Source organism: Lagenorhynchus albirostris, chromosome 9 (genome assembly GCF_949774975.1).
Source record: "Lagenorhynchus albirostris chromosome 9, mLagAlb1.1, whole genome shotgun sequence".
Classification (NCBI taxonomy): domain Eukaryota; kingdom Metazoa; phylum Chordata; class Mammalia; order Artiodactyla; family Delphinidae; genus Lagenorhynchus; species Lagenorhynchus albirostris.
In genome coordinates, this window is record NC_083103.1 from 2392820 (window position 1) to 2418279 (window position 25460).

At 62.3% G+C, this 25460-nt stretch overlaps 1 protein-coding gene across 4 annotated transcripts in view; it reads right to left on the reverse strand.

The window, feature by feature from the left end:
• OSBPL5 (oxysterol binding protein like 5) overlaps nt 1-25460 on the reverse strand; it is a 65357-nt gene that overhangs the window by 29377 nt on the left and 10520 nt on the right. The window lies entirely within an intron of this gene.

Below are 25460 nucleotides of genomic sequence, written 5' to 3' on the forward strand. Positions count from 1 at the left end.
AGTCAGGTAGGCTGATTCTCAATCCTGGCCCGAGTCCCCCCCTCTCACCAGTTCAGCTTAGCTTCTAGCAAACCCACTGTGGGGAGGAGCGGGCGGGAGTCTGGAAGCCCAGCCCCTGCTTGCAGAGTCTCAGTGCTCGCTCACTGACTCCCCAGGCGTGTCTCAGGCCGGGGAGCCAGCACCTGAGAGGAGGTCCGCCACCGTCTTCCTCATGTAGCTGAGATCTTCCAAGCACCTGGCGGGCAGCCAAGGTGAGTCAGACCCGCTCCTGCCCTGGAGGCCCCAGGACGCGTGACGAGGGATGACACAGGTAGGCCTTCCTCACCTGGAGCTGCAGGTCTCTTAGGGGTTGAGTCTTGCAAACTTGGGGCAGGGAGAGGGGCTCCTGCCCACACATCTCAGCTCCCCCATCTGGCCATGCACCCCGGCTCTACCAGGGCAGGGTGGGGAGGGCACAGAGGTCACTGGCTGCCTTTCTTCTCCCCCAGCACAGCTAACCACCAGCAGCCAGTGGGACTCATTAGTCTGTGAGCCCCACAGTCTGCTCATATACACCATCCTCTCTTCCACCTTCCCTCCCTCCTTTCCATCCATCCATCCATCCAGCTAGCCAGCCACCCACCTGCCTATCTGTCCATCCATCTAACCGCCTAGCCACCCATCCATCCATCCAAACATCCAATCATTTAACCATCCATCGATCCATCGATCCATCCGTCCAAACTCCCTCCCCTCCCTCCTCCGTGAATCTCTCTCGTCAGAAGAGCAGCCTGATTTCCCTTCCCCCCCTTCCTTCCTATTTGCCCAATAATCAGATACATCAGAGGTGACATTCAAATGGCTGAGCAGCTGGTCCAGAACAGACCCCCACAGATCCGAGTGCAGTGCCGGCGTGCACCCGTGGATACCCCCTCTGTGTCCTGACACCCCAGAGCAGGCGCGGGCCCCCAAAGGCCCCCCTGACCCACTCGGACAGCGAGGTGGCCCCTCTCCTTCGGCAAGGCCTCAGGGTGTACACGCAGCCCCTCGGCCTTCCCAATGCCCACCCCTGGCTGCTGTCTATGATCTCGTTTGGGGTCAAGGAGGGAGAGATGCTGCTTCGTTCATTTCAGAGCTAAATCCAGGGCCCCTCTCGCCAGAGGCTCCACACTGTGTTTAGAACACAGTCCGGCCTCTGTCTCCTTGTCCCTGTTTTCCAGGCCGTCAGGATCCCTGCCCGCTCCTCCCACCTCATTCCCTGCCTGGCTCTGTCACCCACTTGCCCCAGACACACTGGCCCCCGTTATGTTCCTTGAACACGCTAAGCCCGTGCCCACTGGGGCCTCTGCTCTGACGTCCCCCGCCACCGAACGCCCTCGCCCACATGTCCGTCCGTCCGTGTGGCTGGGTCCTTCTCAAATTCCACTCTCCGCTCAAATGTCCCTTCCCAGAAGGTTGCCACCCCTCTGTCTCGCACAGTGCCACATCCCCGTGGAACAGTCCAAGTTGCTGGACCGTTGCTCCTACATTCCTTCTTCTGTGTCAACTTTCTTCCACCCCAGGATGCAAGTTCCAGGAAAGGGGACAGCACTGTCCCTCCCGTGTGCTGAGTCTCCCCAGGGCCGGGAGCAGGGACTTGCAGCGGGCGTGGGCGCCACTCCGCTCCAGGGCTTGGGGACCCCAGAGCCTGGGGTGAATGAAGGCAGCGGAGCAAACGCCCCTGGGCTTCGTCCCTCCTCTGCGCGTTAGGGGAGGAACCTCTGGCCAGCGTCAGCTTGGGGGCCAATTTTCACGGTAACCCCGGTGAGGTTCCTGTCCCAGGCCTCCTGCCATGCCTGGTGCGGCCGAGGACGGAAGCCCTGCCCTCCAGGCACTGGCAGGAGGCAGGAGGAATCCGGCACCTGGCGGGTCTGCGGACCCTTGGAGGCTCCAAGCCGGGAGGACCGTCAACCCGATGCTGGGCTGACCATGACCTTGTCTGCTGCTCTGCACCTCACAGGGAAAGCTGAAGGCTCGTAGGGAGCACAGACCCGTGAGGATGGGAGCCAGTCCATGAGGATGGAGGGAGGAGGGCGCATGAGGAAATAGAGGGAGGGAGGAGGCGCATGAGGAAATAGACTCCCAGGCTGAGCCAGCAACCAGGGACCACACCCGCGGCGGGCAGCTATCTCCCTCTGGCCCGGCCTGGGCTCCAGCTGCCCAAGGGCTCAGGGCACGCTGTCTCTGGGCCCAGCCCTGGGCCCTTGGAGCCTGGATTCTGCCCGCCTGAGACATCTCGGGCCACCGTGTGCCTTGCCCTCACTGGCCTCCCCAACCTCTGAGGGCTGGCCTGTGCCCCGACCACAGTAACAGCCCTCCGTTACCCTTGGTTACTGGGGCTCCGTTACCCTTGGTTACTGGGGTGACGCTTGCCCGTACACAGCTCGCCCTCGGCCTACAGTTGCCTAAATTCTTCCCCCGCTGCCATAAATGAGGCTGCCGTGGCTTCACCTGGCCCTCATTATTACGAAGTCCAGGTGTCTTAGGGGACACCGTAGGGTCTGGAGGAAGGAGCCCAAGGGCACCCTGACACGGTGAGACGGCCCCCGACACAGCACGTGAGGGGGCCTGAGCATGAGGGGCCCTGACATCCCTGTGCGGGAGCCTCGGGTGTTTCAGCAAGAGGGGGCCCCCAGCCCAGAGGCCCCCGGGCCCCCTTAAGGGGGAGCTCAGGAATCAGGAGGAGGGGCGGCGGCTGGGGAGAAGGGCTGTGGCCTGGGACTGCCCAGCCCTGGCCAAGCCTCAGGGGAGGGCTTTGCAGGCCTGGAGCTCAGCAGGGAAGCCGCTGCAGCCCCTGCTCAGACCCAAGACCAAGCCAGCCTCGGGGCTTGGGAAGGCGTGGCAGCGTTTCCCACGCTGACCTGCAGGGTTGAGGGCGCAGGTGTGGTCAGCTTCCTGCAGGCCCTGGCAGTGGCGGCACCTCTGGGGGACGGTGGGCTGTGGTTTGCCGCCGGAGCCCTCGCGGCCCACCCAGCAAGCAGGAATCCCAGCCCTGGAGGCACACGTGCCCCTGGGGACAAGCCCCCCGCCCCTGGGACCGCCAGGTTTGTCCGTCTGAGTAAGCTCCTTCCCATGGCGGCAGGCGTCTAGGCGGGCCCACCCCTTGGCCCGAGAAGCTCCAGGACAGGCAGGGCTGGCCTCCCACCACTCGTCCTCCCGGCTGGTCCCCGCAGAGGGAAGGAACCCTGACCCTAGCCCTCTCGGGGGCAGCACGTCTGCCCGTCTTGGGGCCCGAGGCACACACCCCTCATGTCTTAGTTCGGTCCATGCGTTAACTCCCCGCCGGGCTGGGCTTCCGCTGTGGGGCACATCCCAGCTGATTCCTCGACTGCCTGAACCCCTGGGTACCCGCTCAGGCCGGGCACCCGTAGGGCCAATGCAGCATTTCCAGAATGAATCAGCTCGCGTTGGCAAGGGGGCTTGGGAGGGGTCAGGGCTGTCGCGGGTCAGGGAGTAGCCCTGGGGGCCCAGAGCAAGGAGGGCAGGGGCCCCTCCTGCAGCCCTGCTCTGGGCAAGGTAGTGGCTGTCCAGGCATCCAGGGATGGACCCGCCTCCCCGGCATCCTCTGCGTCCCAGCAGTCTCCTTGCAGCCTGCTCCAGACTCCTGTGCCCCGCCTGCACCCCGAGGATGCAGAAGGCCCGGGCTGATGGGCGCCATGGGGGCCTCGAGTGAAACATCACTGCCAGGAGCCGTCAGGGTCCTGCAGCCACAGGCGGGACGTATCCACGGGTGGTGTCTGGGTGCAGCCCTGCCCGGCAGCAGGGGGCCGGACAAGCTGATCTTCAAGCTCTACCCCGGCTCAGGAGTCTTCCTGTCAGCCGCAGGAGCCTCCTGGTCCGCTTCCGTAGGGCTCCCCACGTCCTCCTGCCCCACTGCCACGCCCGGGCCACCTGGGAGAGGAGGGGGACAGCTAGGGGAGCCCAGGACGGGAGGCAGCTCCGACTTCCAGCTTGGCCGCCCTCACCCCGCACGGCCTGAGCTGGCTCCTCGGCTTCCGCTTCCCTTCTGGGGCACGAAGGCCCCCCAGCGTCGGGGGCAGCCGGGTCCCACGTGGTGCTGGCCCAGAGCAGACGGGGTATAGGTCAGGCTCGGCCCCGCCCGGGCCAGCCCCACGTCCCTGAGCTCCAGCACTTGCTCGAGCACCTGGTAGGTGACAAGCTCTCTGTCCCCAAACAAGGCCGCCTGGCCAACATCAAGGCCTGGAGAGCTGCACAGAGCCCACCCTGCCCCACCCGGGTGCCTGCACCCTGCCCCTCCCCTCCCCCACTGGACGCTGCCTTCCGAGCAGCTATTTGCCTCTGAACACTGTCCCCTCCCTCCGCCACCAGAGGCCCACCTTCGGGCCAGAACAATGTGATCTTTGTAAGGAAAGGTCTTCTGTGCCTTATCGGCGAGCACAGACAGGATGCCCAGCCCGCTTATCTGGGGCCAGAATCCGCGGAGCCGCCTGCAGCTCTCGGTGGGAAGGGCTGAGGCTCTGAGAAGGAATCCAACAGAATCCTGGACTCACTTCGCAGCCCACCTGCAGGCGCGGAGGTGGGGGGGACAATTCTGAGCCTGGGAAAAGGTCCAGTCCTGCCTGTGGGACTGGCTGTGTGGCCGCAGCTGGCCATGCTCGTCTCTGAGCCCCTATTTGTAAAGGGGGGGGTTCCTCTGAGTGGGGGTGGCAAAGTCCCCTGCAGAGGCCGAGACGGTGAACCCAGTGTGAGTTCCTGGCTGCCTGGTTAGCTTTCTCACCAGTGGCTGAGTGTCACAACTGGCCTAACTGTGCTAGAGGGCAGGAGGGCAAGAGTCCCTGCGCAGGGGAGGTGCGGCTCGGGCCACGGGGGGCTCCTCTGTTAATTGGTGGGTGCAGGAGAAGCAGGCACTGGCAGCCCGGCCCCCGCCAACATGCCTGCGCTCACAGCGCACTCACTTCTGCTTGAACAAAACGGATCGTAAAAGGCGAGGGGGAAAATGCTCTGAAATCACAGATAAGCTCAGGGATGAAGCCACGTGAACCCACCCGCTTGGCTCTCTGTCTGCACACCCAGTGGACAGGTCAGCAGATCCCAGGGAAGGACAGCAGCCATCAGTTAAAGTACAGTAGCCATCATGTCAACACCACACATTTGCCTTCCAGACACTTGCTAAGGTCCCAAGGCTAGTGACCATGAAGTCCCTGCCAGGAGGCCCCTCATGAGGGTCCAGAAACATGTCCCGGCTACCGTCCCCCAGCTGGACCTGGCATCTGGGGCTCAAACTGGGCAGCCTGAGCAGCCCCCACGGGAGCAGCAGCCCCTTCAGCGCACCGTGGCACGTGGGCGCATCCCTGACGGGTCCAGACCAGTGTTCAGAACTTCGGACCTGTGCTGTGGACCCCTGACGCGTCCCAGGCCCTTTCACAGGTATTATTCCACCTGATGTGATTCTTATGATCTCGGAGAGCTGAGGGTGGCAGAGCTCATGATCCCAAAGAGGCCCCGAGAGCAGAAAAGACCAGCCTGAGGCCCAGTGGCTTGAGCCGCGCCCGGGTCCCCACGAGGTGGCAGAGCTTTACGCCCCCAGTCCCCAGGCACCTTGAAGATGGCTGAGGGCAGGGGCAGAAAGGAAGCGGGGTACAGGATCCTGGGGGAGGTGGTGGGAGCCGGGTCTCCCCCAGAGAGACAGCTCCCGGACAGGCCACCTCGGGGTGCCTGAGCCCTGCGGAGAGGGGCAGGAAGCGGCCTGCCCTGCTCGGGGCCTTGCCTGGTGTTCTCGGCTGACTCAGCCAGATCACATGGCCGCGGGTGGGGCCGGGCCCTGACGCCCGCCCACCTGGCTTCCTGACCCGACACGGGCCGGCTGACACACTCAGTACCACGATCGGCTGGCCTGGGCACCGCCCACGCGCCGCTTCCTCTGCATCAGGCCACTGCCGCCCAGTTCTGGGAAGCCCGGGCCACTGTGGCCTGATCGGATGTGGTCCCCGCTGCAGGCCTGACCCCACCCTGTCCTACCCAGACCCTGCCCGCCCACCTGTCCCAAATGAGAGTTTGAGTTTCTGATGCAAACTGCATCCTGGTCACAGTGCTCTGGGACGGGGAGGGGGCGGTGAGAGGACGGGTGCTGTGCAACCAGGCGGGAGTGCAGGGCAGCGGGGAGGACGACGGGGAGGGGAGGCAGGAGCCCCCCAGGAGATGGGCTTGCCGAGGGTCAAGGGTCAGGGCTGCCCACCCTCAGGTCCAGCATCTGAACCAGGCAGCTGGATCTGGGCCCCCGGAGCGACCTCACGCCCGAGGCACTGCCCGTGCCGCGGGGCTGGCTGCTGACATGAAGTCCTCCGCACACTGCGGGGCTCTCCCAGGGGTGCTGATGTCTCCCGGACATCCCCTGTGGCCTGGCTCTCCCAGCGGGGCTTCTGCTCTGCATGCCCCCTCCCCCGGGAGACACCCCTCAGGCCGCTGCCTGCCTGGGTGGTGGTGGCTGACGGACAGCAGTTAGGCGGCTGCCCTGGGGGTCACTCGGCCACAGATGGCCACCCGCCCATCTTCCCTCATTGCAGGGCCGAGCCTGGGAGGGAAATTCCAATAAGAAATTCCAATAAGAAAAGGAGAACAAAGTGGGCCAGGGGCTGCTGTGGCCCAGCCTCCCTCCCAGCAGGCAGGGAGCGGCATGGAGGGGGTTGGGAGAAGAGGGGAAGTGGTGGGTCATCGCCGACCCTGAGAGGATTCTGGGGGCTCGAGTGAGCCTGCACTCTCTTCCAGACCCCTCCAGCCTCAGCCTCTCCCCCTGCCCACCCCCTGCTCCCCCCATGGGACCTTCCGCAGCTGCTCCCGTCCTGGTGGCCCTGGGGCGGGCGCTGAGCGGGCCTGGAAACTAGGTAGGTAGGAGCCGCGGCCCCCGGAGGCGCAGTCTTCCCATAAACAGAAGGAGAGGAGGCCAGGAGGGCTGCCAGCGGATGGGTGGGGCCGAAGCCTGCTGGGGGTCCCCGGAGGGGGGCACCGGCCCTCGGCGGTGCAGGGCGGGAATGGGCACAGCCAGGGCTCTACCTCAGGGCATCTCTGTCAAGGATCTCCCTCCGCAGGGGAGAATCTGGCCCAGGTTCCCTAAGCAACACCCACCATCTCGGACTGTGTTAACTGAGAGTGAGGCCCCCAGAAAAAGGGAGGGGATGATTCCAGCGGGCCCTCCTTGGTCAGACTGCTGGGCTCTGCCCTGCGCGTCTCAGCAAGGGGTGGCCCAAAGGAATGCTCTGTGAGGGGCCAGGGCCGTGCCGCCGGGGAGCGGTGCCACCTGGGAAGGGCACACACAGCCCAGCTCTCCTCTGTGTCCCTCGGGTGATCGATGGTGTGAGCTCCAGGCAGGGCCGGGCTCATGCGGGGCTCAGACAACCGCCCTCTGGGGAAGGGGAGGTGCAGCGCCCACAGCCCAGAAAAAGGCAGAGCGTGTGCGGAGGCGGGTGGGCTCCTGAAAGCACCCAGAAGCTCCCTAAGAGACTCAGCAATGTCGCCCCCCAACTTGGGTGGGGGGCCCCCGCCCCCGAAAAGGCTCAGGTCTCCCACAGAGGTCATGGTGGTGGGATCCAGAGGTGTGGGTGCAGCAACGTCTTCCTCTCCCCCAGCCCCTGCCCGTGCCCCAGCCCTGCAGCGTCCCTGGAATTGGGTCGGGCGCCCCTCATCCAGCACCTTGGCCACACCTGAGCAGGCATCACTGTAGCTCCTGCAGGGAGGGGGCTGCCCCGCCTGCCGGCTGAGAACGCTGAAGCACGGCGCGGCAGGGTGCCCCCAAACCTGCTCAGGACCCCACACGAACACCAGGATCTCAGCCTCATGGGGGGGGGTGCAGCCTCCGTCTCCTCCTTCCTACCCCAGCCCGGCTGACCCGGGCCGGTTCTGAGTGCGGAGAAACCCTGCCTCTTGCCAAGAAGAGGCGGCCTCACTCACGTGCCACCTTCACAGGCTCGCTGGTGGGTCACCTTAAATGCCAGCCAGCCTGGCCCCCGGCAGCTCAGCGCTGGGTCGGGGGCGCACGCTGGCTCGCTCAGGGGAGATGAGGGCCTGATCTCGCAGGACCCACTCTCAACAGCCCCTGGTCCTGTGCTCCTGGGTGCGTGAGGTCCACGGAAATCCAATGCCCGCTTTTCCCACAAGTCGTGCAAAGCACACCCCAGCTGGACTGTGCCCAAGGCTGGTTCTGGGACATCAACAGAGCGTAATCCCCGCACGGCGTCCACCGGCTCGGCCTGGCCTCGGGGCCCTCCCCAACCAGAGAGAGGGGCACCGAGGACCCAGAAAGCCTGGACCCCCGGGGACGGGCAACGTCTCCCCACCCACCATGCTGTACAGCATCGAGCCGGAGACTGGGGGCCTGGCTGGGGCGTCCAGGCTCCCTGATGCCCAGGCTCGCGGCAGCCCAGGGTTGGCTGTGGGCACCTCGTTTCTGAGACCAAGGAGGTCACAAGGAGGGCACCTGGTTAATTTTATACATCCACTTGACTGGGCCACATGGGGGCTCAGACATTTGGTCAAACACGATACTGGGTGTGTCTGGGAAGGTGTTTCTGGATGAGGCTGAACATCCGAATCGGTGGACTCGGTAAAGCACGTGGTTCTCCGCAGTGTGGGCGGGCCTTGTCCAATCACTTGAAGGCTTAAATAGCACAGAAGGCTGAGCCTCCCCGACTAAGGGCATTTCTCCTGCCTGGTGCCTTCGAACTGGGGTGTTGGATTTTTTCTGCCTTCAGACCTGAACTGAAGCATCCGCTCGTTTCCTCGGTCTCGAGCCCGCTGGCGTTTGGAGCGGAACTAAACCACCAGTGCCCCTGGGTCTCCAGCTTGCGACCACCCACAGATCTTCAGGCTGCACCGCCTGCGTGACGGTACGAACCGATTCCTTTTTTTTTTGCGGTACGCGGGCCTCTCACTGCTGTGGCCTCTCCCGCTGCGGAGCACAGGCTCCGGATGCGCAGGCTCAGTGGCCATGGCTCCTGGGCCCAGCTGCTCCGCGGCATGTGGGATCTTCCCGGACCGGGGCACGAACCCGTGTCCCCTGCATCGGCAGGCAGACTCTCAACCACTGCGCACCGGGGAAGCCCCGAACCAATTCCTTATCATAAGTCTCTCCCCCTCTCTCTCTCTATATATATATGTGTTTATTACGTATAGATTATACGTCTACAGATACACACACCAGAGAACCCTGACCGACACACCCGGACGTCAGGCTGCCCTCTCCTCCTGCTATGATCACTGACAACACGGCACAGGGGCCCGTGATAAGAGCACAGGTGTAGCCGGCGGGGAGGCAGCACCATGGGGTGGGGAGACCAGCCACGCACCTACTCAGTGCCTCGGTTTCCTCGTCTGTAACAGGCTGATGGCAGCACCCATCGTAGGGTTATTGTGGAGTCGAGGCTCGCAGAGGGTTTAGAACAGCAGCACCAACAAACGTGAAGTACTACCGTTTGCAGCACCGAGCCCTGAAGAGACAAGCCTGGCGTCAGGAGTGCAGCGATGGCCGGGGCCGGGGAAGGCTTGGCGTGCGGCCGGACGGAGACAGCACAGGCCCCTCTCCGGGGAGCCGTCCATGGGGAAACCAAAGCCCTCTGGGGGACTGAGGCTGAGAGGTGGGCTCCCGACAGAGCTGGGAAGACCAGCGTGACTGCGAACACCGCCACGGGGCCACGGAACACAAACGTGAGGGTCAGGCATGCACACGTGGGCCCGTGGCCGGCTCCCCAGCTGGTTTGCTTGCTGGCCCCGGGGATCCGGGTGGGCAGACGCCGTGCAGTAATTATACTCCAGTCTTGTCCCAAACCAGCCTCGGCCACACTGCAGGTGGAAAACACTTTGCACAACGTGTGGGAAAACCGAGCACGTGATCTCAGGGAAGCGGACCCACCTCCCTGCTCCCCACACCCCATAGGACGTGCAGCCCGGCACGCAGCTGCCAGCCCTTTATTTGGTGTCGACGTTGTAGCCCCCGGAGGGCTGAGACAGAGAAGCATGATCACGGTCTGGGTTAAAATAACTGAACTGAGGCCAAGAACCAACTATTTACAACACACACTATAACTCACAGAGAGAAAACAAACTATGGTCACCAAAGGGGAAAGGGCGGGGAGGGATAAATTAGGAATTTAGGATTAACAGATACACACCACTCTGTATAAAACAGATAACCAACAAGGTCCTACTGCACAGCACAGGGAACTCCACTCAATATCTTGCAATAACCTATAGCACAAGAGTCTGAAAAAGAATATATATGTGTATAACTGAATCACTTTGCTGTACATCTGAAACTAACACAACATTGTAAATCAACTATACTTCAATTTAAAAAGACGGTCTGAAATTTACCAAAAAAACAAACAACACTTACTATAGAAGCCAGGCCACCTGGCTTAACATGCAATTCTATTGCTTCCTCTTTAATGCCCAGCTGGCTTCGGACTCCACAAAACCCCTCCCTGGCCTTGTCTGAGTGGAGGGTGAAACCTCCTTTCCTAACTGTTCCCCCCCGAATCTCTTCTCTGAAGGAAACGAGCTCCAGATCCAGGGCCGGGGCCCCCTCTCTGCCCCAGATGCAGCGGAGCATCCTCGGGCCACCCCCTCTGCTCCTCGAGGCCGGAGGGGGAAACAGAGCCTCACTGGGAATGACCTGTCTCTCGGGACCCTTGAGAGCCTTGGTCCCATTCCTGTGCACCCAACCTGCTCGCTTAGGGGAAACTGCTTCCCCTTGAGCCTTCAGACGAGCGGGTTCCCCGCTCACGGGGAGCCCCGGGGGACTCACTGAGTGGGACTCACCGCCCCTGTCATGACTGCTCCTGGCGAGGACGGGACGTGGCTCTCAGGACCCAAGTACCAGAAGGCGAAGACCCCGGGCTCCCTGCTCACCTGGGAATGGCCGGCACCCAGCTTCCTCCAGGAGCATCTGCACTGGGGGAGGACATGGACCCCCGACACCCTCCCACCCAGCACTGGGCCAGTGGGGTTTCCAGTAGGGCTGGAGCTCATTCTTACATAGCCCTGGGGTGCAGGGCTCACCGAGGTTTCCAGGAGTTGGGTTCTGGGGGTTTCGTCATAACTTGAGTGTGTGGAGAGGGCAGGAGGGGGCCCAGCTTCTCTGACGTCCAGGGCGAATCCTTGCATAAACTGAAAACTCCCTCTTGCTGGACGGTCCCAATCCTCACACAGCAGCAGCTCCCCCCGGGGCGCACGCCCCCCTGCATCACATCCTGCAAGCACCATGCCCCTCCTCCCCTCCTGCCGGCCTCCCACCCTGTCCAGGGGCTGGGAGGATCCTAGGTCTTGGAAGCAAAAATGACCGCAAGCATTGCAGTGCTCTGTTTTCCCGCCTTTTCTGCATTTTACAGATGCAGTAACTGAGGCCCCAAGGGTGAGCTGACTCACCCGGGGACATGTGGCCAGGTGGCACCGCCCCCTCGACTCCCAGCTCACCCGGGGCAGGCGTGCTTGCCCCCCGACCCCCCGCTCGGCGTCAATCCCAGGGGAAGGGCTGCCCACATCTGCCGGGACTGTCCTGAGAGCCAGAACAGGAACTCCAGGGAGAGAACGTTTATTGGGCTGCAGGTCCCTACGGCAGGGAAGCCCACTGCCTCCTTGCCATGTCCCCAGCTTTCCCGGCCCCGCCGCCTGCAAGAGCCCAGGACCCCTCTGGGCGGATGGGCCGCCCTTCTCTCCCCCACGTCCCGTGCTCCTCCAGCCACTTCCCCTGCAGCCCGATCCGTGAGCACCTACTGTGCGCAGTTCCGCCGCCCTGGCCCTCCTGCAGCCCAGCCCGCAGGTTTTAACTCGGGGAGGGGCTATCTGCACTTCCGGCTGGAGCTCACGGGGTCTTCCTGCATGGCTCCTGGCACCCCTTCAGCGTCCAGCTCAAGGCTTTGCTCAGCACTGACCCGCTGGGTGGGCAGCTGCTGGGGCGGGAATGGAAGCCCTGCCTTCCAGGCCCTTCTGGGATAACCAGTAGAGGCAGCCCCCCGACCCCCCAAGCCAGGCTGTGGGCGCCCGGTCACAGCCTCCACCTGCCACTCCCTGGTGGTTTCTGGGGAAACCCGTTCTGTCAGCTGTCATGCGCCTGGCAGAGAAAGGGGCCTTGCCGGTCAGGTAGGACCAAACTGGCACCGGGCCAAGGGCCCCTCCTTGTCCTGCCACGGTAGGAACAGTCCAGGAAGGTGACCTGACATCTCAGCAGGGATGTGGTCACCAAGCTTGCGGACCCCCGGCCCTGCCTCCAGACCCTTTTGCTCACTGGACCCTCCAGCCCACCGTCAGGGGCCAAGCAAACCCCACTTGAGGGCGTCCGGCTTCCTGGTGCCAAAGTGTCAGTGTGACATCGGCCTGAACCACGAGACATTGCGGGGGGGGGCATGCCAAGGGCTCACAAAGAGACCAAAAGAGAAACAAGGAAGAAATGAAAACCTCTATCCACAAGCAGCGTGCACACACGTGTCCAAAAAGCAGAAGCAGCCCAGACTTCCACCAGCTGATCGACGGCTAACCAAACTGTGGTCCATCCATGCCACGGAATATTATTCAACATGGAAAGGAATTCACGCTGAATTCATTAAGAGGAGCCGTCTAGAAGGCACTATGCAGAAGTGATGATGGATGCTGTTTCTTTAAAAAAAAGTCAAAATTGCAGGACTTATCACACTTCCATTGATCATAATCACAGTGGCCAGTGGCCCTGCCAGCCTCTGGCCAATCCTGAGCTCCGTGGAGTGGACCCACGGCCCTCTCACCAGGTGTGTAGTCAGCACACCTGACCCGTTCTCCAGACACTGAAGCGGCGGCCGCCCAGCCCAAGTCCCGCCACCGTGCCTTGTCCAGTGGAGATACTGAGGTTTGGAGAAGGGTCCAGAGACCCCCGACGACCCCCGAGGTCAGGGCTCCCTGAGGCCCCTGGGGCTGAGAAATGGCCCCGTGGGAGAGGTGAGAAGGCAGGGCTTGTCCTCCAAGCTCAGAGACCTAAATCTGGGTCTGTCCCCTGACACGCTGGTCACGCCATGAAATGACAAGTTCTAAAGCGTGACACTGCATCGGCGCCTCGTGAGCAGAAAGTGACAGCTATAAATGAGCCCGCGAGTGACGGGGACACAGCGACCGCTCGGAGGCTGGCTCAGGGTCAGCCGTGTCCCTCTGGCTCAAGATGAGCTTTACAGATACCTGCCCAGACAGCCTGCTGCCCCTTCGTCTATGCCTGCCTTTGGGGACGCCCCAGGGAACCCAGCCTGCCACTCGGCGCTCCCTCCGGGCCCCATCATTCGCCCTAAAATACCTTCCCTTGGTTTCGAGAGACAGCCCCATCCCAGCGCCCGGGGCGGCGCCCTCTCTGGCCCCATGAGAGGTCAGGCTCCTGGATCATCTGATGTGTGGGAGGCGCCTACATGCTGAGACCACAGGGCCACCACCTCCAGTCTGTCCTTTCTGACTGGGGAGGAGGTTTGACATCTCCCCTCTGCCCCCCAGCCAGTGAAGTCCAGTCCAAGGAGACAGAGGGACTGGTGGCTTCACCCATCAGGGCCTGACCCAGAAGGGCCTTCTCCTTCTGGAGGTTAGAGGTCACAGCAGCCAGTGTCCCCTGTCACCTGCTGACTGTAGAGGTGGCCGGTGACAGCAGCAGCTTCACTGCGTCCTGAGGCTTTTTGGAGAGAATTAACAGGTTTCCACAGAGAGGGGCTGTATCAGTGTCCTGGGGCGGCCGGAACAGAGGACCACACGCTGGGCAGCTTATAAACAACAGAAACGGATTCTCTCCCAGTTCTGGAGGTCAGAGTCTGAAATCAAGGTGTCGGCAGGGCCACACCCTCAGAGGCTCCCTCCTGCCTCTTCCAGCTTCTGGGGGCCCCAAGAACTCTGTGACTTACAGAAACATCCCTCAGTCTCTGCCTCTGTCTTCCCATGGCCTCCCCTGCATGTCCATGTCTCAAACCTCCCTCTCCTTCCCTTTCTCCTAAATTCCGGGATTTAAGGTCCACGAGATAATCCAGGATGACCTCGGTCAAGACCTTTCCCTTAACTACCCCTGCAAATTCCTAAATCCAAGTAAGGATGCATTCACGGCTTTTGGGGTTAGGACTTCGACATATCTTTTGGGGGTCACCATTCAACTCACTGCAGGGAGTTTCAGGGGCACCCAGCCCAGCAGAGACCTGGGGTGGGGATGAGGCGTAACAGCACCTTGCCACCCACGGGAAGGTACGCAGTGCCCCCCTCGGCCTGCAGGAGTCCCAGCGGCTCTCGTCCCCTTGTCCCCTCCGCTTGCACCTGCCCCTCCCGCTCACCTGGGTCAGGCCGACACCCATCAGCTCCTCCCACTGTCCCATCACCCTCAGCAGAGCCACCTTTTACCCTGTCACCCCCTTGACTAACTTCCTAGGGCTCCAACCCCGGATGAAGCCTCAGACCCTCCCGCCCCCGCCCCTCCACCATGGAGCCCCCGGGGAGCTCCCGGGAGGTGGCAGCTCTCCTGCCGTGCAGGCGGCCCCGGTACCAGGTCCCAAATGCCAGGCAGCTTCACGCATCCCTGCCTTTGGTCCCCCGGGTCCCTGGGCCAGCGGTGCCTCCCCGCTGCCCGACACCCCACTCCAGAGCTGGGACCGGCCCCAGCACTCAGCTTAGTGTCACCCCCGATGCTGAGCCTTCCAACAAGCTGGTCCCGCCCCCCAGCTGCTGCTTCCTTTTTTTTTTTTTTTAAGTATTTATTTATTTGGCTGTGCCGGGTCTTAGTTGCGGCACGTGGGATCTAGTTCCCTGACCAGGGATCGAACCCGGGCCCCCTGCACTGGGAGCGCGGAATCCCAACCACTGGACCACCAGGGTTCTCGAGGGTCGCGAAGATCTGTTCTGGCTCCGGCCCAGCACCGGCTGGGGACCCTGAGGCTGGGAAGGGCTGTGTCCCCTGGGGCCCGAGCATCCCAGGGGTGTGTTCTCGGGGGCCGACTTCTCAAGGTGCTATCACAGACTCGAGCCCCCCACTCCGACCCAGCAAGAATCGAGTATCATTTTACAGGCGAGGCCTGGGCAGGGCGGGGGCCCGAGGCTGACGGGGTCTGAATGGAACCCAGGCCTGTGGCCCTTCTGGCATGAGCGGTGGCCCATCACGTGCTTTCTTTGTGTCATCACTGGAGGAAAGCCACACTGCCCAGCAGGGCTCCCCGATGATTCGGGTGGGCTGAGGGGGCTGTCTGGGGAGTCCCCGTTAGAGAGCAGTGGAGGGGGCTGCCCGCTGCCCCCCCGGGTCACGCCAGCCCCAGCAGCGTCGGCCCCAGAGCCCAGAACAACCGATGATCATTTCTAACTGACGCTTACATCGGGGAAACCCGGACGGACATCTGGAGCTGGTGGAGGCCCGGGAGGTGAGCAGTGTGCTCTGTGGGAGGGTGGAAAGGGGTCCCTAAAGACCTGAGGGCCCTCGCAAGGGAGGGGGAGAGAAGATATACGTGGAGACCCCAGCCTGAGAGGGGGCTGGGCTGCAGCAACGTGGTGGCCGGGGCCCCCAATGGGCATGGCTGCTGGACCCGGGGACAGGGCGTCTGGCTGGTTCCCACCGTCCGGCTGGTTTGGGCCCTGGGTTTCCGCTGCACTTTGGGTTACGTGTCTTCGGCAGAACCGCTGAGCCGCCAGCACGTGGTGCTGGGGAGCAGGTAGGTTTCTCCTCGGGAAGGGGGCTGATCTTGGGGTCCCTCCACAGCCCGGGAGAGGATGGCGTTGGCCTTTGCGGGGCCTGGCACAGAGAAGCACGGACCACGAGAGTATCGGGGGCGTGGAGCCCATAAACCGAGGGGGCCTGGTGCCTCTACTGCTCACGCGTCCCCCGCGCCCCTGGTCTGCAGGGGGAGCTGAGAGTTTAGACGTGGCTCGGCTGGGGACAGAGGGGTCTTGTTGCCCCAGTGCCCCCCAAAGCCCAGTGATGAGTAAGGACCGCGCTCCTCAGAGAGGGGACGGGCACGCACGGCGGGCCGGAGCTGGGGGAGGCCAGGGGGTGGGGCGGGTCCAGGCCGCAGCTCTGCCCCCGGGGATCCTGCCCAGGCTTCAGTTTTCAGCGAGAAGGACTCCACGGGCTCAGCCCTCCCCCCAGCTCCAAAGTGAGAATGATGAGTCGCGGTCACAGGAAAGGTGGCTTCTGTGCAGACCGGGCGTGTGTGACCAGGTGTACGACTCGCTGGGCCCCCAGGGCGTGGGGGCGGGTGTCGTCCTGCAGCCGAGCCTCAGGCAGCCTGCCCTCGGGGTAGCTTCAGCGAGCCCCTCCTTCTCCAGTGGCAGAGGTCTGGCCAGCCTGGTCAGGCCCGCTCCAGGGGCTGGGCTGGACAGCGGTCTGGAGGGGTCCAGGTGATCCTGGCAGAGGTCCCAGGAGGAGGGGGCGCTCGGCTGCAGCCCTCGGGGTCGGATGTGTTTTACACTCTGTGTCCCCAAGGGCTGAGCACAGCACCTGCCTCTGCTGGTCAACCTGACCCGAACTTGAGCGCTCAGGCAGGGCCAGTCACAGACCGAGGCCGGCCCAGGGCGACAGACTATGGCCTGCTGCTCGGCGGGAAGCCCCCTGCTTTCAGGCTGCTCCTTTGTGCCCTATGGGTCAGCCCAGCGGACACCCCATGAGCACACAGCCCTGAGGAGGGACGGAGGGAGGGGAAGGCGCACAGCCTCTTTGGAGGGTCGTTTGTGAGCGTGAATCAGAGTGTCAAGCATGAGCGTCCCCTGAGCCAATAATCCGACTTCCAGAAATTTACTATGGGGCGTGAAATCCAAATAATCAATATCTGTGCCAAGAGACACGTGTGGGAGGATTTGCTCTGCAGGGCTATTTTCGGGAGTGAAAATACCCATCGACAGGTAGGTGGTGAGTAAACGAAGGGATGTGGGTGCAGTGGATGCTAAACGTGGCCACGGAGACCACGCTGCGGACTCGGAAGGGATGTGCCAAGGAGTGGGCTGTGCCTCGGCGACTCCAGGGCGCAGTGACGGAAGCCATCAGCCCGTGAGTGTGTACATCGGTCCATACGACTTTCTCCGTCTCGTCTGCTCTCCACGAAGAGCGCGCGCCCGTTTTACTGCGGAGCACGCCCCCAGCAGAGCTGTCAGCAGCCCGAAAGCAAACAAGAAGAAGCAAGAGATGCCGGGCCTCCAGGGGGATGGGAGGAGCTCTTGCCCCAGACTCGGGGAACTCGGGGGAACGTGGTCTTGCAAAGGCAGGTGGCCCGAGGGCCTTGGAGGAGCGTGGGGAAGCCTGGGGTCCCTCTCGCCCAGCTGGACCCCCTCTCTGGGAGCCAACAACCCCATACTCCCCCCACTTGCACGGCCCCTCCACCTCCAGGCCGGAGTGGACCAGAGCCTGCTCTCCAGATGCCCACGGCCGCCCCAGCCTCACCGAGAGGCCCTCAGCTCCTAGCACCTGGCAGGGCCGGTGTCTGGCCCAGGGCCACTCCCCTGGGCTGTTCCCCCATCCTAGCTCTTCGTCTCCTGTCCTTCACACGACCCCCCACCCCCACCCCGCACCAGGTCTCAGAACCTCTGCTGCGGCATCTCCTCCATTCCTGGGAGCAGTACCCCAGGTGGGGCACCCGGCTTGTCCCTGCAGCCCCAGTGCCCAGGGAGCATTCAGCAAGTAGCAGGTACTGACGGTGATGCTCCTGGCGGGGGATGGAGGTGGGGGTGATCTGACCGAGTGGGATGTGTATCCATTAGGCGCTCAGGAACCAGACTCGGCTGACTAAGGAAGTAACCTCTCCACCTTCAGAGCTGCTCCAAGGGGCCATGAACAGACAGGAGGCAGGGGGGACGTGGGGGAGCACAGCAGAGACGGAGGCTGGGGACGCACGGCCCAGAGGCCCATCCCGGGACTCCGCCAGGCAGGGAGGAAACAGCGCCTGGAGTCTCTCCTGAGGGTCTTCAGGGAGGGTGGGCTTGACCTCTCCAGGAGCTCCTCGAGGTCATGGGGGCTGTCCGGGGTGTGACCTTCCAGAACCTTCCCCACTGCCTTCTGCTCCCCAGCACTGTGTGGATGGCCATGGGGCCCTGCCCTGGAAACCCCGCACCGACAGACCTGGAGGGGAACCTGGGGACACCTCCACCCTGAACACGCGCTCTGACGGCAGTTATGAAGGCCGGCGACAAAAGAAGGAGGAAGCGGGGGCTAAAGGTCAGGAGGTGAGCACGAAGCTCTATTTTAAACCCGAGTTCAGGGAGATGAGGTGCAGCTGCGTCCGTCGGGGGACGGCTCTGGGGACCGCGGGGCGTCGAGGGAGCCTCTGTTACACCGTCCTCTCCGCCTGCGTATTTCACATTTTCCGTGATACAGAGGCAAAAAGGAGAGGCTCAAAAGCTCTCTCTTGAAAGCTTAAAGGGAGAATTTAATAAAAGCCTTGAAACGAGAGAAGAAATTCACATAACATTAGAGTCCTGTCCTCACCCCACCCCCCAAACAAGGCTCAGGGTTTAAAAGACTAAAAACAAGCCAGGTGCCTCTGAGGACACTGGAAAGGTGACAGCCAGGCGATCAGAGGCTGCACCCCGGGGAAAGCCAGTGCTCCCTCCCCGAAACAGGGGAGGTTAGAGCCACGAGGCGATCCAGATTCGGGGTCAGCCAGGTAACGAGTGGGAAGAAGAGCCGCTCGGTGGGCTGCAGTGTCCCGAGAGCGTGGACCCCCAGCAGCTGGGCCCCCGCCTCGCCCACTGCAGAGCGGCCTGGGGCCCTCCGGCCCTGCCCTAGGCCTTTCACAGGCTCCGGCCTGATTATGTGGGTCTCCCGGCTGTCCAGGACGTATCCCCTGATTCACAACAGCCCCACAAGATCAGCAACACCCCACCAGAGGCCCCGAGCCGGGAACCTGGCAGAGGCTGGGAGCGGGGGCCCGGGTGCTGCCCTCAGCGCCCACCGGCCTGGGCTGGGGGCGGTCACCCCTCGGAGGCCACTTCTCCAGCAGGCTGCCCTGCCGGGCGGCCCAGACAGCGCTGCGACACGTGCCGGGGCAGGGAACTCTGGCAGCAAGCCCCTCGTCCCTTCCCTCCCCACCACCACCGCCGCCGGGACCCCGCTCCTCGGCCCCGCCTGCGGGGCTGCCGTGCGGCCGGTCAGCGGGCTCGGGGCCCGCGCAGCCTGTACGGATGGTTCACGGCCAGACAGCACGCTTGTGCCCACTGTGGTCGGGCGCCCACCGCAGCCTCTCCCAGGCTCCCGGGTTTACGTCTTCTGGGACCTCCTAGGAGGCAACCCCACCACCAAGAGGTGAGGCCAGGCGCTGACCAGAGCCGACGGCCAGCGGGTCGGGTGGCTCGAGCCCTCGGCCCCCGCGCCGGCGCACGCCCGTGTGCCCCCAAGGTGAGGGCAGCCCCCAACCCTGCTCCCTTTCTTCCTCTTTGATCATCGAAACGACCCGGCTCTCGCCGACGTGTCAGCGGGCAATCACTGCCCTGGCCAGGCTCCAGGCAGCTTGGGGCACCGCCAGCCTGGCCACCGGGCCCTGCCGAGGGTGCCCCAAGTGCCGGGTGCTGGTACACAGCTGTGCGAGGTCCTTGTCTCCCTTTTCCACCCTGAGCGCTCAGCCCCGCGCCCCTACGTGATGATGCAGGCCTCTGAACCCGATCAGCTGCCGCTTCCCCCGCTCGTGTCACCGCAGCCTCCCGAGTGGTCCCTGCGGCCCGGGGAGCCAGCGCCCCAGGTCTGGGCAGAAAGGGCTGCAGGACCAGGGAGAGGCGTGCCCAGGGCACCTCCTACCGCAACCAGGCAGCCAGGAGTTGCCCTCAGGAACCAGAGTCCCAGGGCCCCAGGGAAGGAGCCGGCACGTTTCTTGCCTTCTAAGAGGCTCTTTTGAAAGAGTGTTTTTCGGTTCCCAGGTAAACACAGGTGACACAAGCACAGCTACTCTCCCCCGGTTCACTCCCCAGGGCCTGGGACCCGCTGAGAGTCTCGCAGGAGGGGAGGAACCAGGGGCCCTTGAGCGCGAAGCGAGGACCTGGCCCGGGGGTGAGCATGCCTGGTGCCCCCAGGCCTGGCCGATCGCTTTAGCAGGACACAGGGAATTGTGGACCTGGAGGGGTTCACGTCTCAGGCGCAGGTCAGCAGCCAGGAGGCCAAGGACCACGATGTCCCACCTCCAGATGCCGGGGCCAGCGACCTGTGCCCCGCGGGTGTGGGTGCTGTGAGAGCTCACTGGACGAACGCTGGCCCAGGGGAAGCAGGACACATCCCATCCCTTGGCGGGGAGGTCTCTCCAGCAGTCACACCCAGCTCAGCCAGGCGCCCGAGCGGTCCTTGCCTCTCCGGAGGCCCAAACGATCTCCTCTGTATAATGAGGCAGCCCCCTGACCCCGCATCCAGGGTCGCTGGGAGAACAATGTGGCCACATCCGTGATGTCACCCCTGTCTCCAGAGTGCCATCCCCTCTCCTTCCCACCGTTCGGTCAGTCAGAGCCCAGCTCTTAACCACCATGTCTCCAGGAGTCCCAGCAAGCTCCTGGCCACTGCCCACTGTGGCCACCCACTCCTGGGTGCGGCGGGTGGGATGAGGCCCCCCAAAAGGTATGTCGACATCCCAACCCCTGGGACCTGTGAAGGTGACCTTCTTTGGAAATAGGGTCTCTGCAGATGTGACCGACTGAAGATGAGGCTGCATTGGAGCAGAGTGGGTCCTGGTCCAATGACTGTGTCCTTATAAGAGGAGAACAGGACACAGAGACACAGGAGGAGGCCAGGTGACCACAGAGGCAGAGGCTGGAGGGACGCGGCCACAAGTCCAGGGACGCCCGGGTTCCCCAGAAGCTGGGAGAGGCAGGAAGCTTCCTCCCTCAGAGTCTTCAGAAGGAGCGGCACACCTGCCCACACCTTGATTTCAGAATCTGGCTTCCAGAACCGGGAGAGAACAAGTTTCTGTGGTTTTAAAGCCGCCCCACGTGCGCGACCTTCACGCGGCAATGAAGATCCTGCGTGCCGCAACTAGAGACCCGACGCAGCCAAATAAATAAATAAATATTTTTTGGAAAAAGCTGCCCCACGAGTGGTCCTTTGTTACAGCCGCCCCGGACACTCACACTAGGGGTTCAAAACTGGCCTGAACCAAAGGTGAGTGTGTGGACACTGAAAGGACGCCGCCGAGGGACCCTGTGCCCCTGGGCGCTGCTGAGACTGCAGGAGAGTCACTGCTCCATGCAGCAGATGTGCAGACCTCGAGTGAAGCTGACCTGGGCGTCTCTTCCCTGTTCCCCATCTGGGGCACGTCCACGCCAGCCCCTGCCTTGTCCGTCCCCCACGAGAAGCGAGGCTGAGGGGGAGCGCACCATCCCGGCACGAACCCAACAGAGGAAGCCGGTGTTCCCTGGAGAAGGGCCCACGACTCAGCAGATGCCAGCCCATCCCTGGGGAGGGGTCTCCAGGCGACGCGGCGACACTGCACCGGGCACCCTGGTGGCCCCGTCGCTGAGGTCACCTCCCAGTCTCCGAGCAGCAGGGTCTCCGTCCCACCCTGTCCACCCCTAGGAAAAAGCCAGCTCTCAAAGCCCCTCGAATCGGCCACCGAAGCCCCCTCTGCGTCCTGAGCCAGACCCGAAATAAGCACGTCACGCGTTTCTAAAACGTGGGCAGACACCGGATGCAGCCAGGTGACGCCGGGGCGCATTAGTCATCACTGGTCTCAGTGCGAAAGCGTCTCTTTTTTCATTTCTCTTTCCAGCCTCCTGAGGGTGTCAAGGGAGAGAAGTCTGGGTCTTTACTGCAGCTCCATCATCGCGAATCTCTCTACTTAACAGAAGCAGGGCAGCCTCGGGCACAAAGCTACTGCAGACAAAACGAGGAGAGCGACCGACGGTACAGTCTGGTGTTTCACGCTCACTTTGCATTTTTACATTACCTGCTATTCATTACATGGGAGGAAGCCTTTCTAACTGCAGCAACGGCTTAAAGTTTCTCTTAGATACACATTTATTTAAGTAAAAATAAGTGGGTGGACTTAACCATGTTCTAAAATACCAGCATAGGTGGTTTTGGACCACAGAGGTGGAACTCGGGAAGCTGTTCCGAAAATGCTGGGAGCTGCTCCGAGTGGCCCCTCCTGGTCAGGAGGCCCCCGTGGTCCCTCCACCCAGAGCAGGGACCCGGCCTGGGTTGTCACGGGTCCCGTTCCCAGGGCTCCACCCAGAGCAGCTTCTTTTCTAAGCTCCATTTATTATAAAATAAAATGTAAATACAGAAAACCACACAGACGTTCGGCCTCATGAGCTCCTCCAGACAAGCACTCTGCAACCACCACCCAGGTCAGAAGTCAGCACTGCCCAGTCACCCCAGGAGCCCATCCGGCACGAGTCCCGGCCACGGCCCCGCCGCCGGTCCTCCCAGACCCTCACCTTCACCTTTACGATTTCATCATCCGACTGTGAGGCCCCCTTCTAAGTCTCTTAATCTGCGGTCCCCCTCGTTCCCTTCCTTTGCCTTTCAGTTGATCTGGGGCACCCGGTGTCCGACCTGCGAGGGGCTCCTGGACTCACCAGCTGGCGGAGCGGGCAAGGCATGGACCACCTGTGAGCCCTGCTTTCACACCCGAAGCTGGCACTGCCAGGCACCTCACAGCTGGCCCTGAGTTTGAACAGAGGGGGTGCCTGTACTGTACCCCGAAATTCTGGGTTCCAGTGGGCACTTGGTACCCATCGGTTATTGCGAACAACCCGGAAGAGCCCTACTGGGTTTTGAACGAGATGCAGAACACGGACAGAAGCAAGTCTCTCAGCAGCGGTGAAGGGAGGCGTCACATCACAGAACATCTCGGCTGCGGTTCTGCTCACGACTCCCCGGCACATCTCGGCCCTCCTTCAGCTCCTGCTCACTCTTGGCTTGCACGCATTTCTAACAATCTCCTTCATCAGGTCCATCCCAGATACGGGTGGACCAGAAGCCGAAACAAGTTGTTTTTTAAGGAAAGAAATAACTGATAACCCCTCCGACAAGAAGTTTAAGAAAAGGTGTCTGGGGCCTTTTAGCACAGGGACAAACAGCCCCGCACGAGGCGGCATCCCTCCAGGGCTTCGGTGTCACGGCAGCGTCATCAGGTGAGCTGGCCTAATCCCGGCCTGTCATGTACCATGGTGAGGGCGGGGGGTGACTCTGGCAGGCTTCCTCACCTCTCTGAGCCTCAGCGTTCCCACCTGTGAACTGGGGGTGGTAACACAACTCACCACATACGGTGGTTTTAAAGATTAAAGGAGCTAGACCATGTCAAGGGCCCTCAGCAAAATGTTAAGCATTAGAAAAAATTAATCGTTGTAATGACCCAAGTCACCAGGAAAAGGGTTAAATTATTTCTCGTTTATACCTTAAGCCTGCAAGGCATCACGTGGGTAAAGCAGTATAGAAAGATTTCCCCTGAACACGATAAGGTTTTTTTTTTTTTTTTTTTGCGGTACGTGGGCCTCTCACTATCGTGGCCTCTCCCGCTGCGGAGCACAGGCTCCGGACGCGCAGGCTCAGCGGCCATGGCTCACGGGCCCAGCCGCTCCACGGCACGTGGGATCTTCCCGGACTGGGGCACGAACCCGTGTCCCCTGCATCGGCCGGCGGACTCTCAACCACTGCGCACCGGGGAAGCCCACGATACCCGGCAGCTGAGCCGGGTAAGCTGCCCTGGTCGGGGAGAGGCCCCCATGGCCTGAAGGAGCGGGTGTCCGGGGTCCGTGGGTTCTGCGGGGTTATTCCTGCCCATCAGGCCACCTGGGGCCCGGCCAGAGGTGGGATGCTCCAGGCTTGGCCGGGAAGTGGTGAACGGTCACGGCGGAGAGGACAGGCTTGCCGGAGATAAACAGCATGTTCCTTGTGCTTTTGAGATTTAAAAATAAACTGAAAAGCAGACACAGTTTAAAAATAATGAACAGGCAGGAGGGCAGTCATTTGCCTGTGTGTCTTCCTCCCATTATTTGTTAAACCGCAGTTTAAAAACTGACCGCCAGCCCAGCCTGCAGCTCCGGTGGCCGGGGCGGGGGTGCGGGGGAAGCACGAGCTGGTGGGGCGCTCAGCGGGGCTGGTGGTGGCCGCACGTGGGGGAAGCCCCTCAGGGACCCACCTGGCGTGGAAGAAGCCGTTCTTCCCTTTTCTGCTGCATCTGGAGCTTCAGTAGGAAGCCCGTAAGGTCAGGCCTAGTAGGCACCCCCGGGACCACCTCCTGAAACAGCATCTGCTACCAACAGCTGAGCACCTGCTCCCCCTCCTGAGTTCTGGGTGGAGGTCTCCACAGGCCCTACGCGGCGCCCAGAGGGCACCCACCAGGTCTGGTAACAGGGAGGGGCAGGGGGCCCCTGGGGACCCCCGCCAACACTGCAGAGAACAGGGCAGGAGAGCACAGCCGGCCAGCTCCCGGGACTCTGCACGCAGCTGCTGGTACAGGAAGGTCTGGGAGCGCCAGAGGGTGGCCCACTGCCGCAGCGCCCCTGGCCACCTGGCCCGAAGGAAAGGCCACATTCGGTTTCCCAAGGGCCACTGCAGAGGGTGTCTGCTGCACTGGACAGCGGGCAGTGGTGATGGGGAAGCTGACCCGGGCCTGGGATGCTGTGGCCGGGAGAGGATGGCCTGGCAGGTGGGAAGGCCAGAGGGCAGCAGGACCTGACGGCCACAGGCGTGCCGACCCTACGAACGCCCACGACTCGCCTGATTGGACTTCCTGCCCACAGGTGGAGCTCAGACCCAGGGAAGCGCAACCGGGTCCACGTGTGTGTGAACCTCGTACCGTGTGGTGTGGGCCTCTGGCTCCATCCCAGGTGCACGTGCTGAAAATGCTGGCCAAGGGCACCCGGGCAGCTATAAAACAGTCGAGATCCAAGGGAGTGAAATCTGAAAACATTTCTGCACATTTATGGGTGTTAAAGGTTCTGATGGCCTCAAAATCCTACTCCCTGCAAACATGTGGGCTGCACAGGAAATAAAAATAGAATCGCAGCCCAGGAGTCTGTTAATGAGCCCTCCCACTGTGCTGGGCGCCCGAGGTCATGGCCACCCCACTACCCACGGTCAGGGCTGAATTGTGTCCTCCAAATTCATTTGCTGGAGGCCTAACCCTCCGTCTCTCAGATGTGACTGTTTCTGGAGATGGGTCTTTAAAGAGGTGATTAAGGTAAAATGAGGTCACTAGGGTGGGTCCTAATCCCACAGGACTGGGTTCCTTATAAGAAGAGGAGGTCAGGGGACTTCCCTGGTGGTGCAGTGGATAAGACTCTGCGCTCCCAATGCGGGGGGCCCGGGTTCGATCCCTGGTCAGTGGACTAGATCCCACACGCATGCCGCAACTAAGAGTTCACACGCCACAACTAAGGAGCCTGCCTGCCGCAACTAAGGAGCCAGAGAGCCGCAACTAAGACCCGGCGCAACCAAATAAATAAATAAACAAATAAAAAGAGGAGATCAGGACACAGACACACACAGAAGGACAACCTTGTAAGGACACAGGGAGGAGACAGCCATCTATACGCCGAGGAGAGAGGCCTCA